The sequence below is a fragment of the Staurois parvus genome, unplaced genomic scaffold (assembly GCF_062004578.1).
Source record: "Staurois parvus isolate SC_StPar_1 unplaced genomic scaffold, SC_StPar_1.0 ptg000048l, whole genome shotgun sequence".
Classification (NCBI taxonomy): Eukaryota; Metazoa; Chordata; class Amphibia; order Anura; family Ranidae; genus Staurois; species Staurois parvus.
The window spans coordinates 866557-880144 of record NW_028317844.1 but is presented as its reverse complement, the minus strand read 5'-3'; the positions used below and the strand labels follow the sequence as shown (position 1 = coordinate 880144).

The 13588-nt window shown below is 45.1% G+C and overlaps 1 protein-coding gene and 1 non-coding gene across 5 annotated transcripts in view; both read right to left on the bottom strand.

The window, feature by feature from the left end:
- Positions 1 to 12084, bottom strand: part of FYN (FYN proto-oncogene, Src family tyrosine kinase) — a 259186-nt gene extending 247102 nt beyond the window's left edge. For 3 of the 4 annotated variants that reach the window (XM_089664471.1, XM_089664473.1, XM_089664474.1), the window contains exon 1: positions 11630 to 12083. The gene's annotated coding sequence lies outside the window, so the exon portion shown is untranslated. Of the gene's footprint in view, positions 1 to 11629 lie in introns of all 4 variants that reach the window. The other variant, XM_089664475.1, reaches the window with a different exon arrangement.
- On the bottom strand, positions 3784 to 3891 carry LOC149470285 (U6 spliceosomal RNA). The gene has a single exon (XR_016309226.1). It is a non-coding gene; the product is annotated as a U6 spliceosomal RNA (small nuclear RNA).
- Positions 12085 to 13588: the final 1504 nt, after the last annotated feature.

Sequence of the window (13588 nt, the reverse complement as noted above, 5' to 3'; positions counted from 1 at the left end):
AACAATGCAAAAGCAACAAAACGACCACTTTGGAACATGTCATGTTTCTTTGGATTACATTTTATTTTTTTTTACCATCCTCTTACATGAGTTCTTCTAGAGTTAAAGTGGTTGTAAAATCAATTTTGTTATAAATTAAAATACAAAGAGGGTATATTTGCCTGCTCTGTGCAATGGTATTGCCCATAGCAGCCCCTTACCTCCTCTTCGGGACCCCTGCTCTGGCACTGCCTGCTCCTCCGCTCCTGCATGTGCCCCCATAGCAAGCTGTGTGCTAAGAATGGACACATGTCAGTGTGCTCCCGAGCCAGGCTGTTTGCGTCCATAGACACACACAGTGCGGCTTGACCATGCACTCCACCCCTCCTCACTGTATTTGACCATGCACTCCACCCCCTCCTCACTGTATTTGACCATGCACTCCACCCCTCCTCACTGTATTTGACCATGCACTCCACCCTCCTCACTGTATTTGACCATGCACTCCACCCCTCCTCACTGTATTTGACCATGCACTCCACCCCTCCTCACTGTATTTGACCATGCACTCCACCCCTCCTCACTGTATTTGACCATGCACTCCACCCCTCCTCACTGTATTTGACCATGCACTCCACCCCTCCTCACTGTATTTGACCATGCACTCCACCCCTCCTCACTGTATTTGACCATGCACTCCACCCCTCCTCACTGTATTTGACCATGCACTCCACCCCTCCTCACTGTATTTGACCATGCACTCCACCCCTCCTCACTGTATTTGACCATGCACTCCACCCCTCCTCACTGTATTTGACCATGCACTCCACCCCTCCTCACTGTATTTGGCTGACAGCAGCAGGAAGCAATGGCTCCTAATTTTCTCAGTGTAGCCTGTGAGAGAAGGAAGACAAGAGCTGTAGCCAGGTACCACAGTGGATCGATAGAGAACTCAGGGTGTCCACTTTCAACAGAATATTAAATATTTTTTTTCATTTTAAAGTGATACTAAACCCAGGACCCTGCATTCACTCTATCTGGTCTCCCACAGTACACACAACATGGAAATGCAATTATTTTAGTAAATATAAACTGCTAAATACCTTTTCTCATCAGCAGTTAGAACAGTCTTATGACTTCAGCAGAGCACTGGTTAAAGCTTGTAGGAGTTTTTCTGCTCTAGGAGGATGTAGAACCCCTGACCTCTGTCTGAAGAATGCTGATTGGCCCTGTGCTGATCACATGCACTCTCCCAAGAAAAAAAAAAACCTCTCTAGCAATACACACTAAACTGAGCATGTGCAGAAGGGGTACGAGTTCAGTCTGTCTTATCAGCATGGACATTTGACCAAGAAGAGGAGCAGAGAAGTCAGGTTCAAACAGCCTTTTTACACAATGCAGAGGATTAACCCCTTAGGTTCCACAGTGAGTATAACAAGCATGCTTTACTGAATATATAGACTGATTTTACTGTTGGGGGTTTAGTAACATTTTAAGTTTATTCTGCCTGTTCTGAACAGAAATCCAGAAGAGGTTCCTGACTGCAGCATCAGAAAGACAGCAAAGTTAGGCCCTTTGCACATGGGGTGTCTAGCTCCTGTTCGTGTAATATTCTCTGGATGTATAAGGCCCTCAACATATTCCAGCCTGCCATAGACTTTGAGAGGCTACAGACAGCAGGGATGGGTGCTGCAACTGTACCTCCCCAATGCACTAAAATGCTGAGATTGCACGCACAGGGGATACACAACCCATGTGCATAGGTCCTAACAGCAGTCAATGTATTAAAATAAGAAAAAGTGAGAATTAGCAAAAGAGTGTATAGAACAGAACAGATAAAATGCCAGAACCTAGCTTTTATTTCCTAAAGTTAGAAGCTATGGGCAACTGGACTAGCTAAGCCAGATTTCTGTCTCAGACATTCTGGAGGAATTAACGCAGGCCATAGATGATGCAATTTACATCAGTCAGTGTTGAACGGGGAATCCCCTCTTCGGAGAGTGGGGGGGGGGGGGGGGGGAGCCATCCCTGTCGGGAGAACACAGTGATTATTGCTAGCTTTTATAGCCACTGGCAATAATTCCATGAAAATTCCAAAATGCTGGCTGTACCCAAACAGTACAAATATTGAACTGGGTACAATCAGCCTGCCCATAGATGGTTCGAATCTTGACCGGTGTGCTATTACATTGGCACTTGGCATGGGTGGCGTGTGCCACATTAACTAAGCGGATAGACCTGTTTACAGTCTCTGCACCACCACCTGTACCAGTTTCTAGTTCACACTGATATAGAAACTTGTGCCCTAGGGGGGGACTAAAGGAAAATTGTAAGCCCAGACGCAATACTAATTAAGTGTTGCAGATTGTCTACTGTCTGCTAAAACTTGTAACCTCCAACTGCAAAACTCACACAAATGCCAACATTAGACAAGAGATAACAGGAAAAAAAATGGCATTATCTCATTAAACCCTATGCCTTCATTATCAACCTGTTAGTACATTTTTAATGCGTTGAAGAAATGACAAATCCATGGACCAATCCTGCCTAGCTGCTGGCGGTGTGAAATCTGGGCCGTAATTATGTGTTATGTGTCCCCATAGTAAAATCACTAGCCTCTCTAATTTCCATTTCAAATGCAATTTGAAATTTATAGAGCACCATTTGTTTTCATAGCACTCATATAGAGGTTTCCATACTATACAGTATATTCACTAATTTTTATACGAAATTATGTGCTTTTGAATCCTGCATAAATCAGTGAGTAGCCAAACAGTTTTAGCCCCCAGTGATTCTGGACTGTAATGGCCGCATGGTCTGCTATGGCTATAGGGACCCTACAGTGGCCACTTGGTCTGCTATGGCTATAGGGACCCTATAATGGTGGCTTGGTCTGCTATGGCTATAGGGACCCTATAATGGCGGCTTGGTCTGCTATCGCTATAGGGACCTTATAATGGCCACACAATCTGCTCTGGCTATTGGGACCCTATAATGGCAGCTTGGTCTGCTATGCATATAGGGACCCTATAATGGCCGCATGGTCTGCTATGGCTATAGGGACCCTATAATGGCTACATGGTCTGCTATGGCTTTAGTTACAGATTTTTGTACTGTTCTACAAAAAACAATTGTGCTGCTTGGGTTTTTTTTTTTTAAATACTGTTTCAAACGAACATATTGTTATTTTCAACAAGGAGCGAAATATCTGCACCATGGGTCTAAACGTCAGTGCTGGAATGGTTTGGAAAACTGAAGTGTCTGGATGGTTGGAGTGCTGGGGTAGCTCCATCCCCTCATTATGCCATGAGATTGTATTGCTTTTTAGAAGAAGAAGGGAGGAGCCTTACCTACATGATAACAGCATGTATCCAACAGCTAAGCAGGGCCATGAAATGCATGACATCCTCTATAATTAGCAGATGATTAAACCCACTAGTGCATAAGTACACTTTTTTTGTTTTTAAAGCAGAGCTCCAGTTGTTTTTGTAAAAATTAAAAGTTAGCAGCTACAAAAACTTTAGCTGCTGACTTTTAATAAACAGATATTTACCTGTCCCGGGATCCAGCAGTGTGCTCACCCGAGGGGGCGCCGGATACCGTCTTCGGTCCCCGGTGCCGACACATTAGCTGTGGGCATCCAGTTGTGACAACTTGCAGCTTCACAGCCAGGTGCCCATTGCGCATGCACTAGCCGTGCTGCACACTGTGACTGGTCCCGCAGTCTTCTGGGACCTGTGCTGTGTCCCAAAAGACGGTGGGGAGGGAGGGGGAGTATCGATGGCAAAATATATTATTAAGTAAAAAAATTTGGAATGCTTTATAAATGTGCCATATATGCCATCTTTGTGCAGGTGCCATGCTAATCTTCTCTCATTCCAGTTTTTGTATATGTCCTGCTGAAGCAAGAACAGCACACATGTTTAATGGGAAAGAAAATTAAACTGTGCAGTTGATTAAAGTGTAAGGCCCTATGCACAGTACCCGGTTGAGATTTTTGGTGGAGATTTACACACATCGCTGCATGCTGAGCTTATGGTAGCGCATTCATTTGAATGGGCTGCCCTATGCGCATTTGTCGCACAAAAGACAATGTGTTTCTGTTTCGCCACCTTTGAGGAGCCATTAATGCCATGATTTTGCCATGCTTTGTATGATTTTAGCATGATTTGGAATCGTGGGTGGAATCTCACCGATTCTGCCAACGAGTCCAAATCACTAGGTGTGAATGTGGCCTAAATGTAGGCAAACAGCTAAATAGACAGTTAACACACATTATGCTCAACCAGCCTAAAGACCTCTATTGTCAAGCATGTGACTGTAAGTTTCAATGGACTTAACTGGAAATAACCGTCACTTTTTTTTAAAATACGGGGTACTTAACCTTGTGTGTTAGCTGTGTGCGTGTCTCACCGAGTAAAAATATTTAGACAGTTTTCTAATTCTAGGCTGCTTAAACTGGCTGCTGACAGATTCATGTTCAAACTGATCTCAATAACATCCAACTATAGATTGAGCCCTGGTTCACACTGATGCGGTGCGGAATTTGCAGCGTTTTCTGTGTTAATTCCGCACCACAACAGAATTGCACCCTGTTCATGCGAACTGCTGCAGGTGTGTATGTTAACCTCCCTAGCGGTCTGATTATGTCAGTATTTCTGTGCTGAAAGCGGTACATTTTTTTGCAGGGAAATATGTCTTTTTTTATTGTAGGCCTGTAATTTTTAGGAATAACTCACTGAAATCTGTCCCAACAAGAGTCTAGTAAACATCCCGGGTATAATAAAACTTGAAACATGAAATCATAAATTATAATATAATAAATAATCATAAAAATAATAATGTAATAATAATAAATTTAATTCAATAATATAATCAAACCAAAAACACTGAAATTTGAAATATAGCGCCAAGTTCGCACATCACTGAGCAAAGTCGCAAAATCGTTTTCAGTGTCTGATGACGAATTTCCCCACCAATCATTATCACTCAATTCTGCAAGTGGTTCTGATTTACTATCGCTGTTCTCTAGATGGTCTAAAACCGCTTTTGACCTAAAGGGACGCTTTTTGGATGCCATAGACTTTTCTAAGTTTCCAGGCAGAAAGAACAGTAAAAATGCAGGCAGGGCACAGGACAAAGCAGTAGGGACAAAATGTATGTGAAATGCTTTGACAAAGTAATGTTTTACTATTGTTATTTTAGTGTATTTTGTGAATGTCACTTTTTAAAATTTTCAAATCTCCCGGCGGTTCCGGCCCCCGTACGTCCCGACCCGGAAGACGGGTGCCGGCATCGGCCGGAAGAGATGGTCAGGGACGCTGCAGGGGACACATCGCGGGAGCGCAGGACAAGGTAAGTGCTGCAGGGAATCCCTGAGCAACGCTGCATTGTATTCCCGAGTGTAGCTCGGGGTTACCACTTTTGGCACTGAAACTTTACCCCGAGCTACACTCGGGAATACCGCCACGGAGGTTAAGTTAACAGCACCCCAAAAGCGGTCCGCAAAACGCAGTGTGATGTGCAGAATCGGATCGCATAGATGTGAATAACCATGCAATCTGATTATAGTGCGGACCCAAAAAGGGTCCTGCACCTTTTTGGTGCAGGTGCGGTGCAATTAAAGCCATACAAAATGTATGGCTCCAATCGCACCGCACACAAATCGCATGTGATTTTCACAGGAATGCGGTGCGGTTCCTGTGCGAATCTCATGCGATATACCGCACCGCATATATGTGAACCCAGGCTCAATATTGAGTCCACATATATTGTTTACATTTTTCCAAGCCGTGATAAAGAGGGCAGAGGCACAGGCCCCAAAACGTATTGGCTATTATTGGTATAAACGTTTTGTTATTTATTTCGGGTACTTATACAGCACCATCAATTTACACAGCTCTTTACATATATATAGTACATTCACATCAGTCCCTGCCCTCAAGGGGCATACAATCTAAGGTCCCTAACTCACATTCATACATCCAAAGAACAGAGGTATACCGCTCAGGCAAACAATCCAGATCAATCCACAACAGGTGCAGGCTCTGGCTCGCCACCACACATGATGCAATAGGAAGAAGGGTCAGCCGCACTCCGGAGGATAGATGAATATAGTGTGTATTTATTGATCCATAGGACACACAAAACACCACGACATGAATACAGGACTTGTTAACGCATTTCACACGATCTTGTGCTTAATCCTCACATTCATACATTCACATACTAGGGCCAATTTAGACAGGATCCAATTAACCTACTTGCATGTCTTTGGAGTGTGGGAGGAAACCAGAGTACCCGGAGGAAACCCACACAGCCACAGGGAGAATATGCAAACTCCAGGCAGGTGGTGCCTTTTTTTTGGGATTTGAACAGATGACCCTACCGCTGCTAGGCCGAAGTGCTAACCACTTCGCCACTGTGCTGCCCACACATAAACTTGTAACTGAACCTGAATATTACAGTGTGGCACTTCAATTGCAAATTATTAATCTGCCACAGTACAAGATGAATGCAAGAAGATTGTGAAAGCCTTACAGTATGCTGTCAGCCCAATATTCATATTCTCTATACTTTCACTTCTACCATATTATTGGATGAAAACAACAGTACTGTATAAAGAAAACATAAAATGGCAGACTGATCTCCCACCTACAACGACTACATATGTAAGAGGGCAGTTCTCCACTGACACACACTGTAAGGAGTCACTTCTACACTGATCACCAGTGAAGTTGACATTTTTCCACTAATCACCAACAGGCATTTCCCAACTGACCACAAACGTAAAGGGACGCTACAATTTTCACACTCAGTTTTTCTGCTCTGGCCACTATTATTCATCTTTATGATTACTATTGACGCAAGGGAATGTTGCTAAATAACTGGCTCTTGTTGTCAAAAATCCCAGGTATGCCGTATTCATTCATTTAATACTTTCAAAGCTCACTGATCACTCTACTCTATTATAATATGTGGATATACCGTATTTTTCACTCCATAAGGCGCTCCTAACCATAAGACACACCTAGGTTTTAGAGGAGGAAAACAAGAAAAAAAATATTCTGAACCAATGGACTGCAGGCATAGTACAGGAAATGACCAGAGACTGCAGATTTACTACAGGAGATGACCAGAGACTGCATACATAGTACAGGAGATGACCAGAGACTGCAGACATAGTACAGGAGATGAACAAAGACTGCAGACATAGTACAGGAGATGACCAGAGACTGCAGACGTAGTACAGGAGATGACAAGAGACTACGGACATAGTACAGGAGACGACCAGAGACTGCACACATAGTACAGGGGATGACCAGAGACTGCGGACATACTACAGGAGATGACCAGAGACTGCGGACATAGTACAGGAGATGATCAGAGACTGCGGACATAGTACAGGAGATGACCAGAGACTGCGGACATAGTACAGGAGATGACCAGAGACTGCGGACATAGTACAGGAGATGACCAGAGACTGCGGACATACTACAGGAGATGACCAGAGACTGCGGACATACTACAAGAGATGACCAGAGACTGCGGACATAGTACAGGAGATGACCAGAGACTGCACACATAGTACAGGAGATGACCAGAGACTGCGGACATAGTACAGGAGATGACCAGAGACTGCAGACATAGTACAGGAGATGAACAAAGACTGCAGACATAGTACAGGAGATGACCAGAGACTGCGGACGTAGTACAGGAGATGACCAGAGACTACGGACATAGTACAGGAGACGACCAGAGACTGCACACATAGTACGGGGGATGACCAGAGACTGCGGACATACTACAGGAGATGACCAGAGACTGCGGACATAGTACAGGAGATGATCAGAGACTGCGGACATACTACAGGAGATGACCAGAGACTGCGGACATAGTACAGGAGATGACCAGAGACTGCGGACATAGTACAGGAGATGACCAGAGACTGCGGACATACTACAGGAGATGACCAGAGACTGCGGACATACTACAAGAGATGACCAGAGACTGCGGACATAGTACAGGAGATGACCAGAGACTGCACACATAGTACAGGAGATGACCAGAGACTGCGGACACAGTACAGGAGATGACCAGAGACTGCGGACATAGTACAGGAGATGACCAGAGACTGTGGACATAGTACAGGTGATGACCAGAGACTGCGGACACAGTACAGGAGATAACCAGAGACTGCGGACATAGTACAGGGGATGACCAGAGACTGCGGACATAGTACAGGGGATGACCAGAGACTGCGGACATAGTACAGGTGATGACCAGAGACTGCGGACATAGTACAGGAGATGACCAGAGACTGCGGACATAGTACAGGGGATGACCAGAGACTGCGGACATAGTACAGGGGATGACCAGAGACTGCGGACATAGTACAGGTGATGACCAGAGACTGCGGACATAGTACAGGAGATGACCAGAGACTGCGGACATAGTACAGGAGATGACCAGAGACTGCGCACATAGTACAGGAGATGACCAAAGACCCAAATTTGACAGGTATACGCTCCCACTTCCGCTGCGATTGCATCTCTCCCCGTAGTCTTCTGGGACACGTGACAGGTCCCAGAAGACTACAGGACCATTCACAAAGCGCAGCGCTACGCACGCATGCGCAGTGGGCACCTAGCTGTGAAGCCGCAAGCTATTACAGCCGGGTGCCCACACTAAAGATGATGAGGTGATGAGGATACCGCTGGACCGAGGAACAGGTAGGACCGAGGAGCAGGTTCTGCTGCACAGAAGAGCTGGGTGGCCGTCCTGGTATTCTAACACAGTGGAGATGGGGGGAATACCGAGCCGGCACCTCCATATTTGCTCCATAAGACGCACAGACATTTCCCCTCATTTTTTGGGGGGAAAAAGTGTGTCTTATGGAGCAAAAAATATGGTAATCATTTTTGCAGGGGTTTCCTGAGAACTCTAAATTAATTTGGGGGTACTCAAGCATACAAAGGTTGAGAAAGGCTGTTCTAAACTAGCCATAGATAGATTGTTTGGGGACTCTCACAATACACTGATCATTGGCTACAGCCGCTGATCGAGGACATCTTTCCAACAAGCTCATTTGACAGAAGTCATTCATTAGATTGACTTCTGCTGAGTGGGAGTGGCCACACATGAACCTAAATTTGTCCAGTCCCTGCTGAACTACTGAATTTCAATGTCCTTATGTCAACTCCAGATTTCATTATTTATAATCTATACACTGAAAGCAGCTTGTGCTATAGATTCAAGAAAATGCCATTCTGAACCAGGGTTCCTCTTGTGGATGCTAGGGGTTCCTCGAGTTGTGGTGATTGACCCCCCATTTGATGGTGCCTGCATAGTTCCAGAACCAACACCACTTGGCAGAGCCCAGAGACCTTTTTTAGCTGTCTGTAAGTGGCAATGAGACCCCCACTGTAAGGGAGCCATTCTTCCTGCTGACCACCAATGTTAAGGGGCATTTTGCCCATTGATTCTGAATGATTTGGTTCTAGTAGGGGTTCCCCAGGCCTGAAAATAGTTTTATAGGGTCCCTGTGTTATAAAAATGATGAGTAAGGATGTTTTTGACACATTAAAAACCTAACATTGATAATATGTCTGATATGGGAGTGGAAAGGACCAAATGAGCTTGCTGGGAAAGAAAAGTAAGACTGGAAGCATAGCTTATCAAGGGGGAGGAAGGATGTGGGAGTTGATGAGCTGAAAACAAGCAGGAAAACACAAGGTCTCAATGGGCTGTTTTAGTGTTTGTCTTCTAATTCTTTTCCCACATACAATACCACATCTTTATTTACAAGTAACTCAAAGAGCAATATCTACTACCCAACTCAGAGAAGACATTTTAACATGAGTCTTCTTCAGGAGGCAAGCAAAACAGGACTGATTTCACCATCAAAAGTCCTCTAAATATTTACTTAAAACAGGCGTACTACATTAGGTTTTAATCTGAAAATCATTTTTTCACCCACCCCATATTTAATTTATAAAGAAATGGAAGCGATCTGCATGAAAACAAAAAAAAATCCCCAGGATCCAAACTGCAGATGGGCAGTGACAGCAAAGAAGCCATAAATAATAATGACCCAAAACAACAAATCCTTGTTTAATATCCCAATCACACTGGGGATTTTGTGGCTTTTACGGGCCAAGAAATCAAAGAGGGTTTTGTCCAACACCCAGAATTATCTGTCAGCTATAGATTTGGAATTGGCTATAAAACAGCGTTCTAGGCCTCTATGTGCGTGTCGGCGGTCTGCGGCCGAATGGGCATAAATAACGTTCTTCCTAATGGTGCGGTTTTACTCTCGGTGCACATGGTTGGAAAATACTGCAACGTGGTACCTCTCCAAAATTGTCATTGTCCTACCCATGCCAAAGTCATTAGGGGAACCACTAGATACAGAACTGGAGATCCACTGATCATTCAGTAAACATGTCCACGCTGGTGTCTTTTCATATGATTAATACATCGCATTAATAAAATCAGAAGATAGAGAGATAGGTAGGTAGATAGATAGATAGATGGATGGATGGATGGATGGATGGATGGATGGATGGATAGATAGATAGATAGATAGATAGATAGATAGATAGATAGATAGATAGATAGATAGATAGGTGGGTGGGTGGGTGGATGGATGGATGGGTAAGTGGGTGGATGGACAGGTAGATAGATAGATAGATAGATAGATAGATAGATAGATAGATAGATAGATAGATAGATAGATAGATAGATAGATAGATACATGGGTGGGTGGATGGATGGGTGGGTGGATGGATGGATGGATGGATGGGTAAGTGGGTGGATGGACAGGTAGGTAGATAGATAGATAGATAGATAGATAGATAGATAGATAGATAGATAGATAGATACATGGGTGGGTGGATGGATGGATGGGTAAGTGGGTGGATGGACAGGTAGGTAGATGATAGAGAGATAGATAGATAGATACATGGGTGGGTGGATGGATGGGTAAGTGGGTGGATGGACAGGTAGGTAGGTAGATAGATAGATAGATAGATAGATAGATAGATAGATAGATAGATAGATAGATGGATAGATGGATAGGTAGATAGATAGATAGATAGATAGATAGATAGATAGATAGATAGATAGATAGATAGATAGATAGATAGATAGATAGATAGATAGATAGATAGATAGATAGATAGATGGATGGATGGATAGGTAGATAGATATATGGACGGATGGATGGACGGATAGATAGACAGATGGCATTGTGGGTCGTATGTGACATGTGTCCTTAGCCATGAACATGTCTGTGTAGCTGCGATCAGTAACATGGAGCTCAAGCCTATTGTACATGTACACAAAGGAGCTGGAAGAAATGCAGAACACACCATGGTACACACCAGAACACATCCATCTAAATCGGGGAACAATGAGACGAGCACCCAGCCACCGATCAGCACCTCCTGCTGGACTAGGCACATAGGTAGAGTAGTCTATGACTGTACTGCATACATGGTACATATCATTGCAGATATACATGGAAAGCTATACGGACAATCACTTATGTACTGATCACTGGGAGATGGATGGGTGACAGATAGACAGGTAGGTAGGTAGGAAGGTAGGTAGATTGGCTGTAGGGTAGGATGTGATGGAGTCTATGTACCTGCAGTGGATGGCCTGCATTCACATCATCCTGCTCCAGGCTTCCCCTTGTTGTTGCTGATCTGGCAGTATGGCAGTGTCCCCCAGCAGTGCCCACACAAGCCCCCGGTTGGGGTGACACCCGGTGCTGCGATGTGACAGAACAAATCAGTGCATGGAGAGCCCCGGTTTGTCGTGCAGTTGTGTGACAGCAACAGCTCGGCTCCCTCCTCCTCCTCCTGTGACCGAGAGAGGGGGCTGCAGAAGCTGCACACTGCCTCCCAGCCTCCTGATCCTCAGTGAGTGTGGCCTCCCGACGATGGCAGGAAATCCCTGGATTACACGATCGCTCAGTGTTTTCCTTCTAATCGGAGCACTACAGAGACCAGATGACAAAAGGTGCGGAGTCCCTCGGTTGCTTTTTTTTTTTTTTTGATTGCTTCCAAAAAATCTCTCCTTGTGATGAGGATTCAGCCAACCCTGGGCAGGCTTGCTTGTTCAGCCCACTGACAGGGAGGGTCCTCCTGATCCCTGGCTTCACATTACTCCTCCTCTGCTACTCACTGAAGACCACCACACTCCCCTTCTACATGGAGCTGCTGGCAAGCTGGCCTTCTGGAGGAAGGGGGATCTATGGATGACATAAATACTGGGGGTCGATGTGGAAGGATCGCTGCTAGGATGCAACCTATTGGAAGCAGCCATGTTTTTATTAACAGGTTGTGTTTACAATTACAGTTAAACAAAAATGTAAAATATTGTATGTCATCCCCAATTCTGGATCACACTGATGCAGTGCAGAATTTGCAGCGGTTTATGTGCCATTTCTGCACCGCATCATAATCGCACTCCGTTCATACGAACCGCAGCGGGTGTGTATTTTGACCACTTGCCCTCCAGAGGATTTACCCCCCTTCCTGACCAGGCCATTTTTTGCGTAACGGCGCTGTGTTACTTCAACTGACAATTGCGTGGTCATGCAACGCTGCACCCAAATGAAATTTACGTCATTTTTTCACACAAATAGAGATTTCAGTGGTAATTGATCGCCTGTGCCTTTTTTATTTTTTGTGCTATAAAAAAAGATACAATTTTGAGGAAAAAAAACAGTATTTTTGACTTTTTGCTATTAACCACTTGCCTACTGGGCACTTTGAATGACTATTGTGCGGTCATGCAACCAGGGGCAGACTGACAACTCATGGGGCCCCCAGGCAATAGGGGATCATGGGGCCCCTGTGTCCTTGCCCAAACTCAAAAAAGCCTATGAAAAAGGTACTGGGGCATCTCATGGGGCCCCCTACTGACCCCGGGGCCCTCGGGCAGTGCCCAAGTTTCCAAATGGTCAGTCCGCCCCTGCATGCCACATTGTACACATATGAAATGTTTATCAGTTTTTCCACACAAGCAGAGCTTTCTTTTGGTGGTATTTAATCGCCACTGGGGGCAAAAAATTTGACAAAAAAGTTTTTCTTTCTTTCTATTATAAAATTTTGCAAACAGGTAATTTTTCTCCTTCACTGATGTGCGTTGATGAGGCAGCACATATAGGCATTGATAGGCAGCACTGATGGGCACTGATAGGAGGCACTGATAAGGTGGCACGGATAGGCAGCACTGATGGGCAATGATAGGTAGCACTGATGAGCTGGCACTGATGAGGCAGCACTGATATGCAACAATGATGGGCACTAATGGGTGGCACTGACTGGTGGCACTGCTGGGCACTGACTGGCGGCACTGATGGGCACTTATGGGTGGCACTGCTGGGCAGCACTGATGGGGGGACTGCTGGGCACTGGTAAGTGGCACTGCTGGGCACAGGTGGGTGGCACTACTAGGCACTTATGGGCACAGGTGGGTGGCACTACTTGGCACAGGTGGCTGGCACTACTAGGCACTGCTGGGCACAGGTGGGTGGCACTGCTGGGCACAGGTGGGTGGCACTACTAGGCACTTATGGTCTTAGATGGGTGGCACT